This window comes from Lepisma saccharinum, chromosome 10 (assembly GCF_977018435.1).
Source record: "Lepisma saccharinum chromosome 10, izLepSacc3.1, whole genome shotgun sequence".
Classification (NCBI taxonomy): Eukaryota; Metazoa; Arthropoda; class Insecta; order Zygentoma; family Lepismatidae; genus Lepisma; species Lepisma saccharinum.
This window is the reverse complement of record NC_139238.1, coordinates 26,805,983-26,833,713: the sequence shown is the minus strand read 5'-3', so window position 1 is coordinate 26,833,713 and position 27,731 is coordinate 26,805,983.

Genomic DNA, 27,731 nt, shown 5'->3' with positions numbered 1-27,731 from the left:
ACGTGTATTACGGGGTAATGTCTCTGCCAGATTCTGAGGAAAATACGTCGATTCTGGTGAAATAGTAGAAGAACCGTCGTTATCTTGCACAATAGGAATCTGTAATGGTTCTTTGGATTTTCGACTCAACCATAAATACTCGTCCAGTTCTTTTCTGTAAAGACGCCATTTTTGATCGTCTGATATATTTTTCATTTTTAGAATATCATTCATCTTCTTATCTAGAACGGATAATTTTTGAGTCACAGACAATTCGGAACCACGAATACGTGCTAACTGTTCCGGTGAAAGTACGATCATTTTTTTGTAAGAAGATGTCATTTCTCAATGAGGAATGAGAGTACCGAGAAGACCCGATAACAAGGAGCCTAGAAGTAAAGGTAGAAATCCTCCTTTCTGAACAAGAAGCTTTCTGCGTTTCTCGATGTTCACTTTCGGTTTCACTAGATTGCGTATGACCGACTTGTAAGGTGTCAGACGACGTTTTGCGGACGGTTTAATTTTCACGTTTCCTTTTAAAACGTTCAGGCAGCATTCGCTGATGAAACGTATTGTTTTTTTCGGAGCACTTTTCAATAATGATTTACGGATTTTGGGCGGCGAATTTTTCAACACGTGCAAGAAAGGTGAATGTTTCTTGAAAGAAGTGGAATGTCTATTCCTGTTAGAACGTGAGTTGGTACGTGTCTTCCTCGTTTTCCTCATCTCGATGTTTTAAACATTCCTGAGGAAGATATACAGTTGAGTAATTCTGGTTGAAAACGTCTGTTTGATAACGTAAAGGATCCGGTGTTGACTGTGAGAGATCAATATACAAATAACTGTAAGGTTGCGTGGTAGCATCTATATATACTTTTTCGAGTTCCTTCATGCGATGAGGATGAAGTTGTCTTGCAAAAACAGTGAATTGGTTCATATCTCGAGGATTTTTAAAAATAACAAAGTGCTTCACGTTCAACGAAATGTCCCTGCAATTTTTTCCTTGGTGGAAAAGATTCTGTGTTATGAACACCACGGAAATGTTTTTGTGATGGCTGCCTTTTGTGAAAAGGTCGGCGACTTTTTCCCCTTGTGCAACCATCATAAGATCATCAAGGATTATGAGTGTAGGAGTTTTTCCGTTCCACGACTGCCAATCGACGATACCTTTATGATATTGCACATCTCGAAGACTTTGTGGAATACTGTTCTCCTGATCGTAACACCATATGATTTTCTTGACGGATCCTTCTACAAGATGAACGATGGAATCGACCATGTTTGTCACAAAAGTAGTTTTTCCGCTTCCTGATGCTCCGCAAACCATCATGGTGAAAGGATGAGAAAGTTTAGGAATCATGCTGAAGAAACGTCTTACAGATTCTGAAGAAAAATGAAGGTCTGGCAGTCTGCGAACACGTTTTATATCAGCCCCGAAGGGTTCGAACTCTGGACCGTTACAGACATATTTTAGTCTGCACAGTATCCGAAAGGAAACGATAAATGTTCATGGTCGAATTGTCGTTTCAACAATACTGGCTGAAACAGCTTTTTTTCATTTGTACTGATGACTTGGAACTGTTTTGTTCTTCTGATTCTAAAAATATTTTCGACCATAACTTCAGGTTTCTCATTGTTTATCATGTCGCACATGGTATCGAAATTAATCAATTCTGATGTGGAGGTATTCAATGTAATCCCTTTCACTTTACAGATATACTGTGCTTTGGAGAACGGTTTTGTTATTTTCATGCTGTAACTTTTCGGTCCCGTTGAAACAAACTGTTCACAAACCGCATCGGTGCCGAAATCTGCCAATTCATCGGTGAGTTCTCCTAGTGCGTCACCTGTCTGGGGATGGTATTCCATTTCAGGACTATCTATGTAAATTACTGAATCGGTATCACAATAACATACCCTGTCACCCAATTTTTCTAGAAGTTCATAAAGTTTCAGACGAGCATGACATGTTGTGAAGGCAGCGATAGGAACGTTTACTTTCCTGTTCTGACTGACTGCTTCTTCAACATATTTCCAGTTTACTAAAACGGTGTCCTGATTGATGAATACGACTCCTCCGATTACGATATTTGGGTCAGTCATTTTATCGAGGAAATCCTTCGATTCCTTGATGATGGCTGTCTGGGAAAGATTGTCCCGTTGGCAGAACTTGCCCCATAAAGAATTGAGGCAGAGTTTAGCCAGAGTACGTTTCCCGGGATTGACTTCGATACTGTTTTCTTCCAACAGAATACCCTCCTTATCGAAATATTCCTGTATGTATTTCTGCTTATCCTCGTCGTTCTGACACCATGAAGGCCACCCGCTCGCTTCCTGTTTTATTTTCAAGAAGGTGTTGACATAACCAGAAAAAAGTCCTCCAGTCTTTGTGACAGGGTCGTACATCGATGTTTCATACTTCCACACTTCCGACACGGACAGCATTTTGTAGCCTAAACTGCAAGCTTTACGCACCTCGGCTATGACCCAAGTTCCTGAAAGTATACGCTGATCATCGGAATGGCTGCATGTACCTTCACATTTTAATCTAAAAGCACATTCCTTGCACAATACAAACATCAGTTTTCCGTGCATTTTTGTAGGTAAAACAGGATGTAAAAGGGTTTTCGGTGGCAGAATGGTACATTTGATGAGTCCCTCCATGTTCAGAACCTCATTTACCGACGGAATAGAATTTCCTAGAAATATGGTAGGATGTCCGACAGGATAGGCACAGTATTTGTTAACATAAGGGTACAAACTTGTAAAATCGTTGTACTGCAATTTCTCGTTTTTCTTGATTTTGTAATAAGTCCTGACTGTTTCAACTCTTCCTCCATATAAGGCGTCTCGTGGATTCAAAGGAATGCAGCAAACAATAGGATGTGTCGATAGATATCTATTCAGTTCAGGATCTGCTTTCAATATTTTGTTGAAATCGCATTCCCACATAGTGACGACATGGTATCCTTCAGAACGTAAAGCCGCAAGTTTACGACATGTTGTCTCGTATCTGAAGGCTGCAGTGTTCAACATGTCACTGTGTTTCTGACTGTTACTATCCTGATCGGTTTCATCGTCATCTTTCGGATACATATCCCTGTTAACAGATATGCAACGTTGACAACCATGCCAGTAACAGCCCAGGGCCTCATACACTGTTTTCGTCTCCTCGTGATAACCGTCCACTCTGTAACGTCCTCCTATGACATATTTTTCACGAGTACGTCCGCCGTGAAGAAGTATTACATCATTCTGTTCTTCAACGTAGGTTAGCCATTTCAATGCAAACTTCGACATCTGATCTGCATGATGGTAACCTCCTTTAGGAATTATTCCTATAGTGCTAGCAGGCATAAATTTCTGTCTGTAAATTAGTGAACAGGCTGATGCTATTGTGAGGCAATCCTTGAAAATGTCTATTTTGCATATGTCTAGGAAATTCTGTCTCAGCTTCAGACATCCTTGTCTCAACAGGGTAACATCCTTGATGCAGTATTGGAGAAGTTGGTTTCTGTTGTTGAAAGGTATGTTTCGCATGCATTCGACGTCATACCAAGACATGAAACGGTGTTGATCTTCAACTGTTTTCATGTATTCATAACCGTATGCAGAAGGAGGAGGCATCGGTCCAATGTAATTTCTGTTCTTGTAGGTGTTCCACAAATGCGGATAATATCCTTTCTGAACAGGCAAACCGAAAAGTTTCGAAAAGCCTGCAAGATTTGTCTGAACGTAGTTGAGACTGTCCACAAAATGAAGATTTTGGTATGTCATGCTGATGATTTTGGTACCATCTAAGATGACACGAGGTTTCATTTCTCTCTCCAACATTCTCCGTAATAAAAATGTACAATCGTAACCTCGTGCATTATGTGCACAGATGATTATGTCGGAAAACTTATGCTGCAATTCCAAATAGGACAGAAATGTGTCTACAGGGTCATCCCAGAATATAAACTCTCTTGTTCCACAAACAGAACACGGAACTGTTAAATCCTCTTTTTTGTAACATGCGTGACAGGCCGTCTGCACCACGATAAGATTCGGAACGTGAAGAAAACTTTTTTCTTTCTCAAAATAAGGAATGTCAGTGTAGCATTCAAAGTCGTAAAACACAAATAGAAATTTTGAGTTCTGTTTAGGTTTCGGTATAGACATGTAACAGAAATGATTTACAGGTTTCACACAATTACATACCGTACAATATTTCATGTTGCATCTATGTACTTTCTCATATCTATTGTTCGTGAGAATAATTCTGAAACATCGGGGACACTGTTGGATTTCGCTGCAGACAGTACCGTTTCGGAACGGTGTAGAAACATGATTTGTGAAGCAGTTCTCATTTTTGAAAATTCTGTGACATGTCTGGCATATTCTGCGAACCCCCTGTTCAGGTACACACGGTGGAGTTGAACGGCACATACAACACAATTGTTTACACAGATGGTTATGAGCTTTTTGAAATATTAGTTCGTTACACCCGCGACATTCTTGTTTTGCCGCAAATGCTCCAACACGGTTCACTATTACATCATAATGTTGTCTGGTATTATCATAGAGAAGGTATATAAATTTGGAAACGTTTTCAACCAGTCCTTCAAACAAAACATCTTTAACATCACGAAGATTGTTGTATACAATAATCTTATATTCAGGGAGAACTTGCTGAAATTTTCTCAGTTCCGGAATTCCACTTCCAGTACACGTATTGTCTGTCAGATCTACATCTGCTTTTCGCATCAGTTCGAAAACAGGTTTAAGAAGATTTCTGTTTCTTCTATATTGAGTATATGACGGGTCTTTATCAGCATGGGCTTTCCCTATGACCAGAGCTTCAGCTAAACAGAGTGGTTTTTTTCTATTCGGCACACCGACGATACTTCTTTTTTGAGTGCTTAAGATATAATTAGGTAAACAATATGTTCGATTACCCCCACCTCCAACAGGTATATTGACATGGTCTGCTCGTAAAATTAAGCGATCTGTAGCAGTGAAGGTTTTTGCACTTTGTAGTATTTTGTACATAATGTTCCACACCATATCACTATGCAACTGATCACATCTATGCCACCCGATGTAAATATCTTTCACAGTTGGGTCAGATATGTTAGACAAAGTTAAACCTATTTTGTCTTCATCCTTGCTGTCTTTTTTAACGTAGGTGAGAAGATTTTGAACACCTTCGCGAATCCAAGTGTGAGGATCGACATTATCTGGCGGGTGTGAGAAACTGAATTCAACACGTCGTCCCTTGGAACGGAATTTAGGATATTCACGTTCTTGAATGTTATGTAATGTTATATTCCCTATCTGTTCACGAGACACTGAAGCACGTTTCCTTTTCTTACCTTTCCCATTTGATGGCTGTTCTGCTGGGGGGTCCGGTCTCCATGACGGTCCTGGCAAAGGCTCCGGGTGTGATCTGGATGCAGCGTTTGTAGAAGTTCCTGTGTCGGATGCCTGCGCCTTCTTGATGACTCGGGATACAGAATCAGGTGTCGACGGGGGGTCGGGGGACTCTTCGGGAATATCGGTCCATCCTCCTCCTGAAAGATCGGGTGCGGATGTTGTCACTGTCCGTAGTAAGTGGTCATACTCCTCGACCAAAGAGATACTTTCTCCCGCGATGATTTTCTGCGCAATAATCGCCAACACTTCCCGTAATTGTGCAGATGTTGTGTAATATCCGTCACGATATAGCACTAACAGATCGTCAGCGGATAAGTGTACGTCCATGATCGTACAATGATTATTTCACGAAGACTGTTTTGTGGAGAGAACGCCGTTCTTTATATACGCAAACATGACGCAACAGTTATCTCCGATCCTAACGGTTCTACTGACCCTATGTGGTTATCCCGGAAATGATTAACAGTCTTCACCACATGTTTTCCTCGTTGATATCACTATGTAACGGTTTTCTTGTTTATCTGTAAACAGAGGAAACAGGATGTAGATAAATTCTTAACGAAGGAACGTGTGAAATGTTTATCTATCGACAAAGGAAGAAGGACGTAGATAAGAAAATAGCTCGGCTCCTAATTGAGCTAGACCGGAAGTGATTACATATTCGTAATCTGCACGTCGAGACCTTTCATTAGAGTGGTCGGAAGGGGGGTCTACGATTGAAAATAAAGAAACTAGGAAACCGCTGGTCCTAGAACAATGAAACCTGGTTCACCGGAAAGAGGACTTCACTCCGAGTCCGGCAAGCTATCAATCATCCTCCTAGCTCAATTAGGAGCCGAGTTACAGCGATTTTAAGTTTTCGGAAAAAAAAAAAAAAAAAAAAAAAAAAAAAAAAAAAAAAAAAAAAAAAAAAACCGGAATTTTTCAAAAGGCTCTAGCTCCTCCCCTAATTGACGTACAGCGAATCTGATTACATATTCGTAATCTGCACGTCGAGACCTTTCATTAGAGTGGTCGGAAGGGGGTCTACGATTGAAAATAAAGAAACTAGGAAACCGCTGGTCCTAGAACAATGAAACCTGGTTCACCGGAAAGAGGACTTCACTCCGAGTCCGGCAAGCTATCAATCATCCTCCTAGCTCAATTAGGAGCCGAGTTACAGCGATTTTAAGTTTTCGCAAAAAAAAAAAAAAAAAAAAAAAAAAAAAAAAAAAAAAAAAAAAAAAAAAAAAAAAAAAAAAAAACCGGAATTTTTCAAAAGGCTCTAGCTCCTCCCCTAATTGACGTACAGCGAATCTGATTACATATTCGTAATCTGCACGTCGAGACCTTTCATTAGAGTGGTCGGAAGGGGGGTCTACGATTGAAAATAAAGAAACTAGGAAACCGCTGGTCCTAGAACAATGAAACCTGGTTCACCGGAAAGAGGACTTCACTCCTAGTCCGACAACGTATCAATCATCCTTCTATCTCGATTAGGGGCCGAGATATTCAAATTTGAAATATCGTACTCAACATGGGTGCATAACTACTCGACTCAACGGGGGTGCATAACTACTTATATAAATGCGAAAAATTTAAACAGTCGTCCTGCCGGTCCTAATTGAGCTAGACCGGAAGTTATGACATATTCGTAATCTGCACCGCAAGCCCTTTCATCTGAATGTAACATCAAAGATCTCCGACCGGAAATAAAATTTAAACAGTCGTCCTGGCGGTCCTAATTCAGCTAGACCGGAAGTTATGACATATTCGGAATCTGCACGGCAAGACCTTTCATTTGATTGTAACATCAAAAGTCTCCGACCGTAAATAAAGAAAATAGAAAACTGGCGGAGGATGAAACCTGGTTCATCTGAAAGAGCATGTTTTTCTGAGTAAAATAGCGTTTGAATTATCCCTCTACCTCAATTAGAAGCCGAGATATTCGAATTTGAAATTTTCAAGGTCAAGGTCAGGTCAAAGGTCAAGGTCAATCCCAAGGTCAAGGTCAAATGTTAAGGCCAAGGTTAAAGGTTAAGGTCAAGGTCGAAGTTTAAGGTCAAGGTCAAAGATCGAGGTCAAGTTCAAAAATTATATATATCATATATTATAGGTTATACTTATATATATTCCCTGTGAAAGCTTATAGAAGTTCGGATCCCACTTTCAAACTGTAGGTCCGATCCCGATTAGCCTTACTGTGCATTTCCCTGTGAAAGCTTATAGAAGTTCGGGTCCCACTTTAAAACTGTAGGTCCGATCCCGATTAGCCTTACTGTGCATAAAGTGGACTTATAACACCAAACCCATTATAAAACATATATAACCAATATTATAAAATACATCTTTATTATGTGAGACACCTGCCTCAGCTAATAACATCCATATTTGTAGACTTTTCCTGCCGATCGGTTCATAACATTACATTGGGAAAAAGAAAGAAGGAACTTTATATTAGAACAGTTTATCTCAACACTTCTCGACAGGGCTGTCAGAGAGCTGTATATTTAATTAGACCCTTATTATTTTTCTATCAGAGTCTGCCAAGCAATCAACCACATGCAGCAATTAGATATCTCGCAACTGTTGACACCAACTTGATATGATACTGCGATCCAAATTTCCCGGATATGCCAATTAGCCAGCAGTGAGTTCATCTCGCAAGTGTTGACACCAATTTGATATGATACTGCTATCAGAGTTTACCGGATATACCAATTAGCCAGATTCAGCAATCAACTTACTATCTTGAAAGGCGATATGATACTGGAATCTGTGTTTGCGGCAGCTGCATATGTTTCTCTACGATCATTTCACACTTTGAAATTGTTAACAAAGGATCAGAATGGAGAACGGGGACGATGTAAGTACCTTATATTAATTTCATTTTGTCAAATAATAAGTTCATATTTACACATCGCAACCTTTATTGGTGTCGATCATCAGTTTACAAAATATATACACAGAAATTTTTACACGTAATGAAACTCTACAGGTGAGTAATTATATAATATCAGTGTTGCAACAAATCAATAGTGCCGATCATCAGTTTACAAAATATATACACAGAAATTGTTACACATAATGAAACTCTACAGGTGAATAATTGTATTGCAACAAATCAATAAACTTCCCATCTATCTCTTCGCATGCAACCGCAGAAAATTGAACAGTGTGTTAGTGTATTAGTAATGTTAGTTCTAGCTGTTCAATTTTCTCTTTTTCAAAAGCTCCACCATTCTCTTCTCCATTCCTTTCTCCTCGTCCCCCATTTTCTCCTCTTCTTTCTGCTGTCTGACACCTTTAAATAACTCCATCAATTCAAAGCACACTCGAAGAGATAGATGGGAAGGTACATACTGCCCACGTTTTATATTTTCGACGAAATCCCCGAATGCCGCAGATTTTTCTTTTTTCCCGATTATACATGAAAACATTTTTATGAGATTGTCGATTCTTACTTCCATATCTTTGCACACTTCTTCCAGATTTTTTAACAGATCTTCCGCTAAGTTGTTTTCTTCGCAAAAGTCGACGTAACACGCAATATGTTTCTCCGCATGCTTAGCCTGGTTCTTATTCCATAGGCTTCTTCTTTCTCCCTTCTGATTCTCGTTCTTAAGGTCAGCATACAAAAGGTCGAAATCAAAAGGTAACAATGCCATCTGAAAATAAAAGAAAAACTGTTATTTATGCACACGTCAGTATTATACAATTTACATCGAAATATCTTTCTTTTCAGCAACAATGGATGAATTTCATAACAAATTATTTGAGACATGTAACAAGAACCGAAATGGAACAGGCCGTCGCAGACATACGTGCCACCATGCTGCGACACCTGGAAAACCAGGAGGCAATTAGCAGGCGTCAGCACGAGTTTGCTACTCAGCAGAGCACCAGAATAGTCGCTGCTGCTGAAACGCTCGCGGACCTTTTTCGCGAGCTTTTTCAGCAGGGCGAGCTATTCCGTGCGGAGATGCTCCAGGATAGGAGACGAACTGCCGAGCAGATCGACGAGCATTGGAACAGGTATCTATTTTTATATTTTTTTCCATTTCATAATTTTTAACAGACTATTTTTTTCAGACTTCGTCGTTCAAGAAACATCTCAATACATAATATTTTATTTTTCTAATTGCTGTTATTATTATTTTTCAGAGTTCACCAAGCAACTCTTGATGCCGGTGCTCGTCTAATCGGCGACCTGCCCCGGCAGCTTTTCCAGCACGAAATCATCGTAGCTGCTGGGGCAGGAGTTCCTATTCCTGGAGCCGCTCCGCACGAAGAAGTTGCTGACCCTGCGCCTCCTGGCGGAGAGGTAGTGCCTGTTCCGTCTCCTCCACAAATCCCCCAGCAGGAGGAGGAGGAGGAGGAGGATTCACCGCCTTCTTCTCCATCTGTGGTGGATTTGGTGGAGGATGACGACGACGAAAATTTCTGACGTCCTCGTTCTCCTAAATAAAGAACATGTACAGAATACAGGTAATATTTTTTCTTCTTACCTTAGACCACTCTAGTTTTCTTCAGCTTCGGAAGTATCCGTCTCCTCTATGATGGTCGGAAATCGACGTGTCGGAGGACTCAAACTTCGACTGAATTGATCTTCAACCTTGAAGATGCTAGAAAGAAAATCATATTTTCTGCTTAGGTCACTCCTTCTTACAGGATTAACACTGTACTCTGATAGCTCCTCAGGGTCCAGAACACGACCTTTCACCCCCAACATTACGCCTGTCGGGTCTTCCAAACCTATGCCACTCTTGAACCATTTAAAAATTTCGTTCAACGTCAACACAGACTCTCGATAATGTTTTCGGAACATCTGCATCAACGTCGAAACATCGCAGTAATCTACAATCATGTACAGGCTGTGGCATCCTACCCGATAGAGACGTGGAATTTCGTCATTTAACAATTCTTCCAAATTTTCATATCGAACCAATTCGATTCCTGAAACAACACGATTCAGTCTCTCATCCGCCATCATCAGATATTTTTTTACCTCACATTTTGGAGGAACATGTAGATAATCTATATTTACATGTTCCGAATTTAATTCCGATTCGTTCTCTTGGCATATACAGTCAAATGACGAAATTCCTGACAATACGGCGAAAGGTCCTGCATTGTACCCGTGAGCAGCTATCTCATCTACCACACGGTTCGACCACACACCGTATGGTAGGTGGCAATATACCGGTGCTTTTTCGTAAATAAAATGTGTCTCGCATAATCCATGTCTACGGTTCTTGCAAAAATACATGTTGATCGGAAAACCGTCACTTTCCATTTCCATATATGTTTCCGATGGTAAATCTTTATTATAAAAAGTAACCAATAGAGACTCCCTGTACCTCACAGGAGCATCGAAAATTAATAATTTTGCACCGTTATTTACAGCCTTCTCTGGTTTAGCAGACTTCATTTTTCCTCGACCAGAAACCGTAGCAGGATATGCCAGACACATCGTCTCACCTGGAGGACGTTCCGTATATCCATATAAGGGATTGCACGTTAGATTCTTGAACACAGACTGCTTCCTTTTTCTCAAAGGTTCACCAGCACCGTCGATACAGTTTCGCTTACGCTGTTTTTTTACTTTCTCGTATGTATGATGTGCCGCATTTTTTTCTTCCCACGATTTACGAAATTCTTCTTCACTGATCCAGCTCGGCACATCCGTATTTTTTTCAGTACTCACACCTGGACGTATCGGCGGCTCTGGTGAACATTGAGAAGTAGGTAGCGGCCTACCATCCGTTACCGGTTCAGGTGGGGATGACTTTCCAATCATCCCACCGACAAATGACAGCATCCAGGATACGAAACCCATCGTACTCACCTCGGAATACAGATTTTATACCTAGCTCGTCCAGAAACAAGTGGCAGCAAGGGCGTCCAGGAACAAGTATCAGCAAAATCGCAGATGATTACTACCTGATAGCGTACAGTCTGTCGAACTGTGTAAGTGAATCACGGTAAAACTTCTTATATACCTACCTACCCCTCCTCAAATTCCCTGATATTCTCTGCGCATTCTCTCGCGCAAGGCATCCAACGCCCACGTGCCTCGTCGGTCCTCCTCTTTTCCCGGTATACTATGAATCTCCACCTCCTCCGAGAACACAACTTTTTTTATTCTATTCACGTGCTGCCTCTCGGAAACTTTTTTTCCTTTTTGCCCGCTCTCCATTCCGCCGCCTACTAACGTATCCTGCACACAGTCATTCCTTATCAACGTTCCCACGAACTTCTACACGCCCATTCCAAGAAACATCCGACATGTCCCAACACGTGTTCCACAATCTCTCCATATCGCTTCAACATCCCAACACATTTCCTTTCCAACTCCTTTATCTTCTCAAGAGTCCACTCTTATCAACTTCAACAGTTATTTATGCCCCCCAACGGAAACCCATATCACCATTCCCGGAAAACTAACCGTAGTCACCTCCTGATTAACAACAGGAAACCTCAACCCATATCAACATTCCCAGAAAACCGTCACCTCATCATTAACAACAGGAAACCATCTTATCAATTCCCCAACCGCCACCGACTTTTCCTCCTCCCCCCAAACCTTCACCTCATCATTAACAGGAAACCATCTTATCAATTCCCCAACCGACTTTTCCTCCTCTCCCCAATCAAAACACTCCTCACAAATTAATCACAACCCATTCAATGACGTCACACCAATCAAATCTCTCCTAACAAAATAAAAACCACCCATTTATGACGTCATCACTCAAAACCCCCACCCTTGCTTGCCCACACTGCTTGGTCATCAATTGATCTTTGATCGATCTTTTCCAATCAATTGATTTATCGACTTCAACGGGGGTGCATAACTACTATAATCTGGTTTTGTATAAGTTTAACATATAATCCTAATATAGTTTGATTCTCAGAAATATAGTTCCCGCTACATTTATATAAATCGAAGTCTAGTTAGTGTTGGTCTGTAAATATTGGATATGTAAAAGGCAAACTGAATTTTAGTTATAATCCAGAAATTGTCGATAATTTCCGTTCCTTTTGTAGCACTAGTTGCATATTTTTAAAACTTTTTATTGATAGCAAACCAAAATGCAGTCTATCCGAGGTACCCACCAAATGAACAACATAAAACCAGAAACCAGATTCATCATCGTTGCCAACATGGATATCATTATTCGAGGTACTTTCACAAACACTGAATTGATTTTGAAACATGAAAAAATTACATTGTCCTAAATAGAGAAGAGTACCCATCATGCGTGTACAAATCAGATGCGATCTTCGACACTTACAAAAACAAATTCCCCACACAAGAAGACAGGTTCAGATCTATAAACATTATAGAAGAACTTTACTTCACCTTCGAGGGCAGTGGAGAAAACATAAAAGTGGAAATCACCAACATCTCTGGTGGAGTCACCCTCAACTTTAACCAATGGCAAAAATTTCTCTCTTACTACAAATCCCTCATGGAAGAATTTCAGCATCGGCTAAATCGTAATCCCTATGTGACTTTTGCTCTTTGGTAGAGTATTTTTCATATATGTAAATTTGATATATTCTATATTTGTATATTAAAAAAAAATAAACTTAAAAAACTTAACTTGAGTGTTTTATTTGAATCCAAAATATATATGTAATCTAATGAAAATGATTTAAACTTTATAAATATTATTTCTAAACAGTCACAATTCAACATATAAGTTGTTCTTGCAGGCTAATAAGGCTCTGGCGTGTGGGCCTATGCCTCCTACAATCCTCTGTAAGATTCGTGTTGTCCTGTGAGTAATCAATATACATAGTAAGCCTAAGCTTTAAGGTTCAATCAGTGGATTTTAGTCCTCATAGACATATAGTGATTGTAGTTAAAATACGGCTCGTATAACTCCTGGTATTAAGTCAATCACTCAAAAAAAAAACGGTAATACTTGAAAATACCTTGAATGCAGGCTTTAAAACTAAATAACAACATAGAAAACATTTCTTTTTCACAAATCTTTATTATTTGCACTAAAATACATTACACCTTAATATTTTTATTATTGTACCAACATACAAGTCTTTGAACATTTCTGAATGCGCAACCTTGTTCAGCTGGGGGAGAAGTATCAGAATGATACTTGCACAATCCTCCTTGAAACATATACAAATTCTTAAGGGATGGACAGTTTACAGTTTGTAAATCAACAATGTTATCAATATTAAACAAATCTTTGATAATTTGGGATTTTCCTTTGCAGAAAAATGTACCACCTTGACAGTTCAAGTTCCTAACTGCCCTCCAGACATAGTATATTTCACATCCACAAAGAATATCATACATTAATGCATGGAGATTGTCTTTAACCCAGCGCGATTCTTTGTTCTCTTTGAAATAATCGGGAACACTCACAAGCGCATAATACACAGTGTCCAAATTTGTAGAACTCACACAAATCTCACGCAATATAAATTTTCTGTTATAAATAAATCCTTGTACATCAATAATGTATTGCACCATTTTCGCTGTTATTAGTCAGTCTCTCTTTATTCAACTCTCACAAAAATCCTGTGCTACCATAAGTAAGCTCTGCTGAGCGTATAGAATCTATAAAAGTTTTCACTAGTTCGATATTGTTTGAAATTTCACATAACACACTATAAAAAGCTTTGTATTCTGTCTGTACCTCGTGTGCCGTCAAAGCATCCGCAACATCCTCATGGTTAGTAATATAAAAATCAAAAATATGTTTTGTATTGTCCTGATCCTGCAAATAACACTGGATTCTCTCGCACATCCACTCAACACAATGCTGGCATTCATACAAACGGCTTTCCCCTTGGCAAATAGAAAAACATTCGGAAATCAGAAATTCATCTTTACAGCATACGCACTCGCACTCATAAAAATGGTTGCCTACATTTAGATAACAACCCCTGCATATAATATACTTGCTAGGTGTATACCTCTTCAAAATCTCCAACACAGAATCCTTATGGATAACATCTGAAATCATGTTACTCATGCCCTTGTCGGTTACTTCGTTGACGTTATTTCCAGTAATAGATCCTTCCACTCACAGGTACACAAATAAGAACACCTGAAAAATAGAAACACAGTTGTAGTACTTGTTTATATTACGCATATTCATTTCTGTATTTACTTTTTCGTTTCTTTGTTTTCTGGATTTATATATTATTTCAAAAAACTAGTGGAGAAATATACATTCCAATGGTAAAATCTCTTTCGAGGTACTCACCGCAGTGTGGTTAGCCTTGTTTGTGGAGCTTGAAGACGCCATCTTTCACTAATGGTCCCTTTCAGTTACACATACAAAATTAGAAGCACCTGAAAAATAGAAATATAGTTGTAGTACTTGTTCACATTACGCATATTCTTTTTGGTTTGCATTGACGTTTTCCTCGTTTCAATATTTGCATTTACATATTATTTAAAAACACACTACATAATAAAAATCATTTACCTTAATTATAGCTTCTCTTGAGTTCTTTGTCTGAAACTCACGGCCAATAATCACAACTTGATGTCTTCTCTGACACAATGCTACACAAATACTTCTCAAAATAGCTTCTGCTTGCTTTTACGCAGTTTTTATACTCGTAAGCAAAACTGACGCCTTCTCTGATTGGTTGAAATAAAATCAACGCGTTTTCTAATTGGATGAAATAAAACCGACGCGTTTTCTGATTGGTAGAAATAAAAACGACACATTTTCTGATTGGTTGAAATATTCTTAACATTAGTTCATCCAAAAACCTAATAGTTATTATCCAAATGCATTAACAAATACACCCTGAAAATAGTTTGAAATATTATACACACCTTAGAACTTTGTAATATCGAATGTGAAATACAACACGCAAAAAATAGAAAATTTAATACAAAGATTTTAAAAAATCTCTTTGTAAGTCCAAATTGCAACAAAAATGTTGCCTGAATAGTTAAAATTGTGTTATTAGAATAAAAAATTACATAAACTTGTGAAATAATAAATTAAAAATTGATAAATGTCTTTGTGAGTAAAATATAACAAACAAAATGTTGTCTGAATAGATGAAATTGGTTATTTGAGTAATAATAAGCCTAAACTTGTAAAATAAAAGGGTAGAACTTGACAAAACATACTTTTGCATCCAAAATATAATTGAAAACTTTCTTGAATTGACGAAACACACTTCGTGTGTACAAAGTTTAATTCAAAACACATTTAAAATGTGTTATTTGAGTAAACTTAGAGAATAATCCTGTAAACTTGGAAAATATATCTGTGTGTGTGTGTGTGTGTGTGTGTGTGTGTGTGTGTGTGTGTGTGTGTCCAAAATGTAATAAAAAACACGTTCAAATCGTGTTATTTGAGTAAATATTAGGCTAAACTTGTGAAATAAACAGATAAAAATTGAAAACTCACACTTTGTGTGTCGAAAATATAACAAAGTCTTTCCTAAACAGATAGAATTGTGTTATTTGAGTAAAAGATAGGCATAAACTTGTAAATAATAAATTAAAAGTTGAAAAAATCTCTTTGTAAATACAAAATATCCTGAATAGATGAAATTGTGTTATTTGAGTAATAATAAGCCTAAACTTGTGAAATAAACAAATAGAAGTTGAGAACACACACTTAGTGTGTCGAAAATGTAACTACAAGTCTTTCCTGAACAGATTGAATTGTGTTATTTTGGTAATAATAAGCCTAGACTTGTGAAATAAACAGATAGCAGTTGAGAACACACACTTTGTGTGTCGAAAATGTAACTAAAAGTCTTTCCTGAACAGATTGAATTGTGTTATTTTGGTAATAATAAGCCTAGACTTGTGAAATAAACAGATAGCAGTTGATAACACACACTTTGTGTGTCGAAAATATAACTAAAAGTCTTTCCTGAATAGTATAAATAGTGTTATTTTGGTAAAAATAGGTATAAAATTGTAAAATAATAAATTAAAAAGTTGTAAAAATATCTTTGAGAGTCCAAAATTTAATAAAAAATGTTGCCTGAATAGTATAAATAGTGTTATTTTGATAAAAAATTAACATAAAATTGTAAAATAATAAATTAAAAGTTGAAAAAAATGTCTTTGTGAATCCAAAATTTAATAAAAAATGTTGCCTGAATAGTATAAATAGTGTTATTTTGGTAAAAATTAACATAAAGTTGTAAAATAATAAGTTAAAAGTTGAAAAAAATGTCTTTGTGAATCCAAAATTAATGAAAAAATGTTGCCTGAATAGTATAAATAGTGTTATTTTGCTAATAATAAGCCTAAACTTGTGAAATAAACAGATAGAAATTGAGATCACACACTCTGTGTGTCGAAAATATAACTAAAAGTCTTTCCTGAACAGATTGAATTGTGTTATTTTGGTAATAATAAGCCTAAACTTGTGAAATAAACAGATAGAAGTTGAGAACACACAGTTTGTGCGTCGAAAATGTAACTAAAAGTCTTTCCTGAACAGATAGAATTGTGTTATTTGAGTAAAAAATAGGCATAAACTTGTAAATAATAAATTAAAAGTTGAAAAAATCTCTTTGTAAATACAAAATTTAATAAAAAATGTTGCCTGAATAGTACAAATAGTGTTATTTTGGTAAAAATTAACATAAAGTTATAAAATAATAAGTTAAAAGTTGAAAAAATGTCTTTGTAAATACAAAATTTAATAAAAAATGTTGCCTGATTAGTACAAATAGTGTTATTTTGGTAAAAAATTAACTTAAAGTTGTAAAATAATAAGTTAAAAGTTGAAAAAAATGTCTTTGTGAGTCCAAAATTTAATAAAAAATGTTGCTTGAATAGTACAAATAGTGTTATTTTGGTAAAAAATTAACTTAAAGTTGTAAAATAATAAGTTAAAAGTTGAAAAAATGTCTTTGTGAGTCCAAAATTTAATAAAAAATGTTGCTTGAATAGTACAAATAGTGTTATTTTGGTAAAAAATTAACTTAAAGTTGTAAAATAATAAGTTAAAAGTTGAAAAAATGTCTTTGAGAGTCCAAAATTTAATAAAAATGTTGCTGATTAGTACAAATAGTGTTATTTTGGTAAAAAATTAATATAAAGTTGTAAAATAATAAATTAAACGTTGAAAAAAATATCTTTGCGAGTCCAGAATTTAATAAAAAATGTTGCCTGAATAGTATAAATAGTGTTATTTTGGTAAAAATACATAAAAACTTGTAAAAGATTTGACATAAAGTCAAAGTTTGGTAAAAAATAAACTCAAAATTAAGTTAAATAGCACACAGTAACATACATTTACTACCTAAATCAATAATCAAAGGGTCCTAGGTTCGTTACCCCGTGATAAAAGCAAATGGTGAAAACTGTAGGCCCCGTCCCTAATAGCTCTCCCTTCTTCATAGTACAGATAAAGAAAACCCTGCGCTAAAGCGTCCTGTGCCTTGAAGGCAAACCTGAGCGGAATATTAATTGGCGGTTGAAACCGGTTCTACAAGCGACGCATAGCTTCAGACATTTGACCCTTGCTGCGCATTCTCAGACATTCTTTGTTGTCTGGTTGAATCCCTCCCCTGCCCTACAGTATTGCATAGCTTTCCCCTGTTCTTGCGTAGTGGTTAACCTTGAAAAACCGGTTCTGAAAATCTACCGACGCGTTCTCTGATTGGTCAATCGGGTTCTTCCTTTGTTCTGACGTTCTGACGTCATTTGACCTTGAACGCATACTCCCCAAAATTCCTTTCTCGTCTACCTGCGCGGAGTTCAGATTCTGAGACAGTATTCTGTCTAGCGTCTGAGATCATCGTGTTTCATAACTTAATGAAATTATTGCATAGTACTAATTAATAATATTACATATCGCGGGTTCGAGTACCGGGACCGTCCCCAATCGTAATTGGACCTGTACCTACACCCATTACCACCGTTCATAGCGGTTCATAAACCATAGAAAACTTATTTTCAATATTATAAACATTAATATTATCGATTTATACATTACATACTTTGCAGTAATGAATATAAAAACATATGCATAGCGTTCAGTACCTCTAATTACCTTCTATATACATATTTTTCATAAAATAAATAATTATATATTCATAAAAAGTTATAAACATGCAAATACATAAATGTAAAGTATTCTAAGTACTTGCAAATAAATTCTAAGTACGTGCAAATTAATTAAAACCCGTGCAAATTAGTTCTAAGTAAGTGCAAATTAAAGACCACCCATGGAGCGACAGACGTTGGCGCGTTCCTCTACTACTAGTTGGTGCTGTGCTGGTCGCTATTCATAATAATTGACACAAGTAAATTATCACAAATACACCAACCCACCTATTTGTATCCCGTCCTTATGCAGCAGCTTGCTCGTCTTTGACGTATTGGCTGCAGCTCTATAATTAATTATCTTAACCGGTGCATTCCTGGGGACGGTTTCATCATCTACTCCATCGTCGCTACTACTATCATCTCTGTTTTTTCCTCCAGTTCAGGCAAGTTCGACACGTCCGAGTTTGAACCACTCGTCTCGCAAAACATGGGGGTAGGTTCCATCTCCTCGGATGTTTCTGCAAACAACACAGCTTTTAGCACAGCAAGACGCGTGCAATTGTGTATACAGACGCTCAGAGGTGAAGCCCAGCGTTATGAGAGGTGAAGCCTCGCGTCGCAGAATGTGTGTACAACGCTCAGAGGTGAAGCCCCGCGTTGTGAGAGGTGAAGCCAGTAGAATCCATCCGAGATAAAAGCAATAAATCATCATTTTAATTGACATTAATGGCTTTTTTATTCATTTTCGAGGGGTGACGCTATTGTTAATTAATCTAGCGCCACGTGTCGTGGGTGGAGGAGGAGATGAGTCATCGATGACTCATGCACACGTGTGAGTTTGAAATTAATGGTTTTCCATTAGTGCACAAAAGACACTATTATGTATTCCGTTTTCGACCTAAGCTAACACTATTGTGGTATTTTATTAATGCGTTTCTGCCGGATATGAGTCACAGATGATTTATACTGACGTTGGAGTTTGGAATTAATGGTTTTTCCATTAAGGTACAAAAGACACTATTATGGAGTTCGTTTTCGGACTATTCTAACACTATTGTTGTATATTATATATGCGTTTCTGCCGGATATGAGTCAGGGGTGCTTTATGCACACGTGGGAACTTGGAATTAATGGTTTTTCCATTAATGTACAAAATACATTTTCGACCTATTCTAAGGCGTCACGTCCGGCCATTTTGGCGTCGGTGGTGAGTCATATTTGGTATAATTAAGGATCCGGATTTACCCGTATTCAACCGGTGCCGACGCGTTCGATCGAAAGTAGAAGTTATTATAACACATGTTCGCTTTAAAGGCGAAGAAATTGAACGATGTATCCTATATGAAAACGAAGTATGCGAGCGGAATCCATGTTATTAATATTAACCTGTTACGGAAGAACCTGTTATGTGGTTGCATTCATCGGCACCCCCAAACCGCGCGCGTTCATGGACACGCGTGGGGGAAGAAAGGGTCGCCATTGTTACGGCCCCCTTCGCTTGGTCTTCTTCCGAAGTTGAATGGAAGTCAAGTGTCGCCAAATTTTTACACACGAGTATTGATTTTCTTTGAGGTTCTAATTTTATTTGGCAGAAGTAATCTACGCGTTATTTCTGCCGCCTTTCGTAACATTGCAAAGACTATTTGACCAAAACCGTAAGGAATTTGGCTGAACTAGGAACATTCAGTTCCAGTATCTACAAGTTAAAGTGGATGGCATCCACTATTTGCCCTTATTTCGGGGTTGCGAACCACGGACCATTTGATTATTGGGTTATAAACATCAGGATTCATGTAAAATTGACCAGATGTTTTTACTGTTAGAGACAATATTTCGCATTTTTTGTGTATTTTTACTCAGAAAACGCTATTTGAACGATTCAAGCAAGAGTTCGCATGGCAATTTAGACACACAAACTGTGTTTCTTCAACTTTAGTTGAAGTTTAGGTTTATTTTTTACTCTAATATCACAATTTCTTCTATTCAGACAACATTTTTTATTAAATTTTGGACTCACAAAGACATTTTTCAACTTTTAACTTGTTATTTTAAAAGTTTATTTCCATTTTTTACTCTAATATCACAATTTCTTCTATTCAGGCAACATTTTTTATTCTTTTGTTCTTGCTACATTTAGCCCCTAATATAGTATAAATTGAAGTCTAGTTAGTGTTGGGCTGTAAAATGTTCTGGTACATGTAGTTACTTGAAATAGCAAATATTGGCTGTGTAACTGGTAAAGCCCTCAAAAAAATCAACTTCGTTTCCACGTAGTACTCCCTGAAAGTGCTTCTTGCACGCTAATAATGCTCTGGCGTGTGTTCCTATGCCTCCTACTAGCCTCTGTAAAATTCATATTGACCAGTGCTTAACCATTCAACATGCTGCAGAGCCTAAGCTTTAAGCTTCAGTCAGTGGAATTTAGTTCTCATGGACATATAGTGATTGTAGAATAAAAATTAGAAGCCTCAAATAATACAGCATAACAGATACAAATAACCCCTGGTGTTAATCAAACACTCAAAAAGTCAAGTAGTACTTGAAATGTACTCCGAATAAGAAACTATAAGAGTAAATAGCATGGTAAGAAAAGTTTGGCAGGTGGACTTAAGAGCCACGTAGTCATCTGCTAACATCGACTTGTCCTGTGATTAGTCATTATATTGTTAAATTGTTATATTTGAGGGATGAAAGAAACAATATTAATAAACATGCAGTTATAGTACTCTTGGTAAAGGGGTTTCAGTGCCTAGAGACATAATAATTTTAGTTGCAAAAAAAAAGCGAAATCTTGTGGATGTTATAATTTCTACTTTTCATGCAATCACCTACACTATAGTACTAAGTTTAGTGAATTTTGTTGTCTTCCTGATTGGTCTGTTAAAGTTAGTAATCAATAAAAATATACTTACATAGAAAAAATCCTGATATAGTTGGATTCTCAAAAGTATGTACAATCAGTGTTCTTGCTACATTTAGCCCCTAATATAGTATAAATTGAAGTCTAGTTAGTGTTGGGCTGTAAAATGTTCTGGTACATGTAGTTACTTGAAATAGCAAATATTGGCTGTGTAACTGGTAAAGCCCTCAAAAAAATCAACTTCGTTTCCTCGTAGTACTCCCTGAAAGTGCTTCTTGCACGCTAATAATGCTCTGGCGTGTGTTCCTATGCCTCCTACTAGCCTCTGTAAAATTCATATTGACCAGTGCTTAACCATTCAACATGCTGCAGAGCCTAAGCTTTAAGCTTCAGTCAGTGGAATTTAGTTCTCATGGACATATAGTGATTGTAGAATAAAAATTAGAAGCCTCAAATAATACAGCATAACAGATACAAATAACCCCTGGTGTTAATCAAACACTCAAAAAGTCAAGTAGTACTTGAAATGTACTCCGAATAAAAAACTATAAGAGTAAATAGCATGGTAAGAAAAGTTTGGCAGGTGGACTTAAGAGCCACGTAGTCATCTGCTAACATCGACTTGTCCTGTGATTAGTCATTATATTGTTAAATTGTTATATTTGAGGGATGAAAGAAACAATATTAATAAACATGCAGTTATAGTACTCTTGGTAAAGGGGTTTCAGTGCCTAGAGACATAATAATTTTAGTTACAGTAAAAGTTTGGCCTCTTATAAGTGCAAAAAGTACAAATATTAAACATTTCATACAGTTTATCTAGAAAGCAAAAGCAAAAATACAATAACTGCGCAACATACTTAAAAAATAAGCAAGCCGTGATATTCTAGTGCGCCATAATAAGACTAAAATATACTCGAAAATACTCTGACATAAGGTTGACGGCTATCTGAGATCAAAATTTTCAAGCTTTCTCTCATGCATAAAGTGGCTCTAGGAATCACTAAGCCTCAATAAAAATGGAAACATGCAGTAAAAGCACTTGGAGAGTTGTGGTGATCACATCATATGAAAAACATGCAAGAACAAGAATATATGGAACCCTACTCATATATTTAGGAAACTTTACCTACCCTAACAGTAAGAAAATACCGAGGAAACTCTAAAATAAACAAACTTTCCTACGAAGCAAACCAAAAATACCGTAGTGGAAGTCAATAAACCCTAACAACAACAACAAGATTCAACAACTACATCAAAACAAAAAAACAACAACAACAATAATAATAATAATAATAATAGTAATAATAAAGTTTGTGGGTACAGTTTTACTTAAAAGTACTTCTTCCTTAGTGATTAGAGAAATTCTTTAAATAAAGAACAAAACTCAAAGTTAAGAATTAATAAATATAAGATACAAAAGGCAATAAATAGAAAAATTAATAAAAGAAGTTGAAAAAATTATCTTTGCAAGTCTAAACTGGAATAAACACTCCTGCCAGAATAGATGAAATTGTGATATTAGAGTAAAAATGGAAATAAACTTTTAAAATAGCAAGTTAAAAGTTGAAAAATGTCTTTGTGAGTCCAAAATTTAATAAAAAATGTTGCCTGAATAGAAGAAATTGTGATATTAGAGTAAAAAATGGAAATAAACTTTTAAAATAACAAGTTAAAAGTTGAAAAATGTCTTTGTGAGTCCAAAATTTAATAAAAAATGTTGTCTGAATAGAAGAAATTGTGATATTAGAGTAAAAAATAAACCTAAACTTCAACTAAAGTTGAAGAAACACAGTTTGTGTGTCTAAATTGCCATGCGAACTCTTGCTTGAATCGTTCAAATAGCGTTTTCTGAGTAAAAATACACAAAAAATGCGAAATATTGTCTCTAACAGTAAAAACATCTGGTCAATTTTACATGAATCCTGATGTTTATAACCCAATAATCAAATGGTCCGTGGTTCGCAACCCCGAAATAAGGGCAAATAGTGGATGCCATCCACTTTAACTTGTAGATACTGGAACTGAATGTTCCTAGTTCAGCCAAATTCCTTACGGTTTTGGTCAAATAGTCTTTGGAATGTTACGAAAGGCGGCAGAAATAACGCGTAGATTACTTCTGCCAAATAAAATTAGAACCTCAAAGAAAATCAATACTCGTGTGTAAAAATTTGGCGACACTTGACTTCCATTCAACTTCGGAAGAAGACCAAGCGAAGGGGGCCGTAACAATGGCGACCCTTTCTTCCCCCACGCGTGTCCATGAACGCGCGCGGTTTGGGGGTGCCGATGAATGCAACCACATAACAGGTTCTTCCGTAACAGGTTAATATTAATAACATGGATTCCGCTCGCATACTTCGTTTTCATATAGGATACATCGTTCAATTTCTTCGCCTTTAAAGCGAACATGTGTTATAATATCTTCTACCTCCGATCGAACGCGTCGGCACCGGTTGAATACGGGTAAATCCGGATCCTTAATTATACCAAATATGACTCACCACCGACGCCAAAATGGCCGGACGTGACGCCTTAGAATAGGTCGAAAATGTATTTTGTACATTAATGGAAAAACCATTAATTCCAAGTTCCCACGTGTGCATAAAGCACCCCTGACTCATATCCGGCAGAAACGCATATATAATATACAACAATAGTGTTAGAATAGTCCGAAAACGAACTCCATAATAGTGTCTTTTGTACCTTAATGGAAAAACCATTAATTCCAAACTCCAACGTCAGTATAAATCATCTGTGACTCATATCCGGCAGAAACGCATTAATAAAATACCACAATAGTGTTAGCTTAGGTCGAAAACGGAATACATAATAGTGTCTTTTGTGCACTAATGGAAAACCATTAATTTCAAACTCACACGTGTGCATGAGTCATCGATGACTCATCTCCTCCTCCACCCACGACACGTGGCGCTAGATTAATTAACAATAGCGTCACCCCTCGAAAATGAATAAAAAAGCCATTAATGTCAATTAAAATGATGATTTATTGCTTTTATCTCGGATGGATTCTACTGGCTTCACCTCTCACAACGCGGGGCTTCACCTCTGAGCGTTGTACACACATTCTGCGACGCGAGGCTTCACCTCTCATAACGCTGGGCTTCACCTCTGAGCGTCGGTATACACAATTGCACGCGTCTTGCTGTGCTAAAAGCTGTGTTGTTTGCAGAAACATCCGAGGAGATGGAACCTACCCCCATGTTTTGCGAGACGAGTGGTTCAAACTCGGACGTGTCGAACTTGCCTGAACTGGAGGAAAAAAACAGAGATGATAGTAGTAGCGACGATGGAGTAGATGATGAAACCGTCCCCAGGAATGCACCGGTTAAGATAATTAATTATAGAGCTGCAGCCAATACGTCAAAGACGAGCAAGCTGCTGCATAAGGACGGGATACAAATAGGTGGGTTGGTGTATTTGTGATAATTTACTTGTGTCAATTATTATGAATAGCGACCAGCACAGCACCAACTAGTAGTAGAGGAACGCGCCAACGTCTGTCGCTCCATGGGTGGTCTTTAATTTGCACTTACTTAGAACTAATTTGCACGGGTTTTAATTAATTTGCACGTACTTAGAATTTATTTGCAAGTACTTAGAATACTTTACATTTATGTATTTGCATGTTTATAACTTTTTATGAATATATAATTATTTATTTTATGAAAAATATGTATATAGAAGGTAATTAGAGGTACTGAACGCTATGCATATGTTTTTATATTCATTACTGCAAAGTATGTAATGTATAAATCGATAATATTAATGTTTATAATATTGAAAATAAGTTTTCTATGGTTTATGAACCGCTATGAACGGTGGTAATGGGTGTAGGTACAGGTCCAATTACGATTGGGGACGGTCCCGGTACTCGAACCCGCGATATGTAATATTATTAATTAGTACTATGCAATAATTTCATTAAGTTATGAAACACGATGATCTCAGACGCTAGACAGAATACTGTCTCAGAATCTGAACTCCGCGCAGGTAGACGAGAAAGGAATTTTGGGGAGTGTGCGTTCAAGGTCAAATGACGTCAGAACGTCAGAACAAAGGAAGAACCCGATTGACCAATCAGAGAACGCGTCGGTAGATTTTCAGAACCGGTTTTTCAAGGTTAACCACTACGCAAGAACAGGGGAAAGCTATGCAATACTGTAGGGCAGGGGAGGGATTCAACCAGACAACAAAGAATGTCTGAGAATGCGCAGCAAGGGTCAAATGTCTGAAGCTATGCGTCGCTTGTAGAACCGGTTTCAGCCGCCAATCAATATTCCGCTCAGGTTTGCCTTCAAGGCACAGGACGCTTTAGCGCAGGGTTTTCTTTATCTGTACTATGAAGAAGGGAGAGCTATTAGGGACGGGGCCTACAGTTTTCACCATTTGCTTTTATCACGGGGTAACGAACCTAGGACCCTTTGATTATTGATTTAGGTAGTAAATGTATGTTACTGTGTGCTATTTAACTTAATTTTGAGTTTATTTTTTTACCAAACTTTGACTTTATGTCAATTCTTTTACAAGTTTTTATGTATTTTTACCAAAATAACACTATTTATACTATTCAGGCAACATTTTTTATTAAATTCTGGACTCGCAAAGATATTTTTTTCAACGTTTAATTTATTATTTTACAACTTTATATTAATTTTTTACCAAAATAACACTATTTGTACTAATCAGCAACATTTTTATTAAATTTTGGACTCACAAAGACATTTTTTCAACTTTTAACTTATTATTTTACAACTTTAAGTTAATTTTTTACCAAAATAACACTATTTGTACTATTCAAGCAACATTTTTTATTAAATTTTGGACTCACAAAGACATTTTTTCAACTTTTAACTTATTATTTTACAACTTTAAGTTAATTTTTTACCAAAATAACACTATTTGTACTATTCAAGCAACATTTTTTATTAAATTTTGGACTCACAAAGACATTTTTTTCAACTTTTAACTTATTATTTTACAACTTTAAGTTAATTTTTTACCAAAATAACACTATTTGTACTAATCAGGCAACATTTTTTATTAAATTTTGTATTTACAAAGACATTTTTTCAACTTTTAACTTATTATTTTATAACTTTATGTTAATTTTTACCAAAATAACACTATTTGTACTATTCAGGCAACATTTTTTATTAAATTTTGTATTTACAAAGAGATTTTTTCAACTTTTAATTTATTATTTACAAGTTTATGCCTATTTTTTACTCAAATAACACAATTCTATCTGTTCAGGAAAGACTTTTAGTTACATTTTCGACGCACAAACTGTGTGTTCTCAACTTCTATCTGTTTATTTCACAAGTTTAGGCTTATTATTACCAAAATAACACAATTCAATCTGTTCAGGAAAGACTTTTAGTTATATTTTCGACACACAGAGTGTGTGATCTCAATTTCTATCTGTTTATTTCACAAGTTTAGGCTTATTATTAGCAAAATAACACTATTTATACTATTCAGGCAACATTTTTTCATTAATTTTGGATTCACAAAGACATTTTTTTCAACTTTTAACTTATTATTTTACAACTTTATGTTAATTTTTACCAAAATAACACTATTTATACTATTCAGGCAACATTTTTTATTAAATTTTGGATTCACAAAGACATTTTTTTCAACTTTTAATTTATTATTTTACAATTTTATGTTAATTTTTTATCAAAATAACACTATTTATACTATTCAGGCAACATTTTTTATTAAATTTTGGACTCTCAAAGATATTTTTACAACTTTTTAATTTATTATTTTACAATTTTATACCTATTTTTACCAAAATAACACTATTTATACTATTCAGGAAAGACTTTTAGTTATATTTTCGACACACAAAGTGTGTGTTATCAACTGCTATCTGTTTATTTCACAAGTCTAGGCTTATTATTACCAAAATAACACAATTCAATCTGTTCAGGAAAGACTTTTAGTTACATTTTCGACACACAAAGTGTGTGTTCTCAACTGCTATCTGTTTATTTCACAAGTCTAGGCTTATTATTACCAAAATAACACAATTCAATCTGTTCAGGAAAGACTTGTAGTTACATTTTCGACACACTAAGTGTGTGTTCTCAACTTCTATTTGTTTATTTCACAAGTTTAGGCTTATTATTACTCAAATAACACAATTTCATCTATTCAGGATATTTTGTATTTACAAAGAGATTTTTTCAACTTTTAATTTATTATTTACAAGTTTATGCCTATCTTTTACTCAAATAACACAATTCTATCTGTTTAGGAAAGACTTTGTTATATTTTCGACACACAAAGTGTGAGTTTTCAATTTTTATCTGTTTATTTCACAAGTTTAGCCTAATATTTACTCAAATAACACGATTTGAACGTGTTTTTTTATTACATTTTGGACACACACACACACACACACACACACACACACACACACACACACAGATATATTTTCCA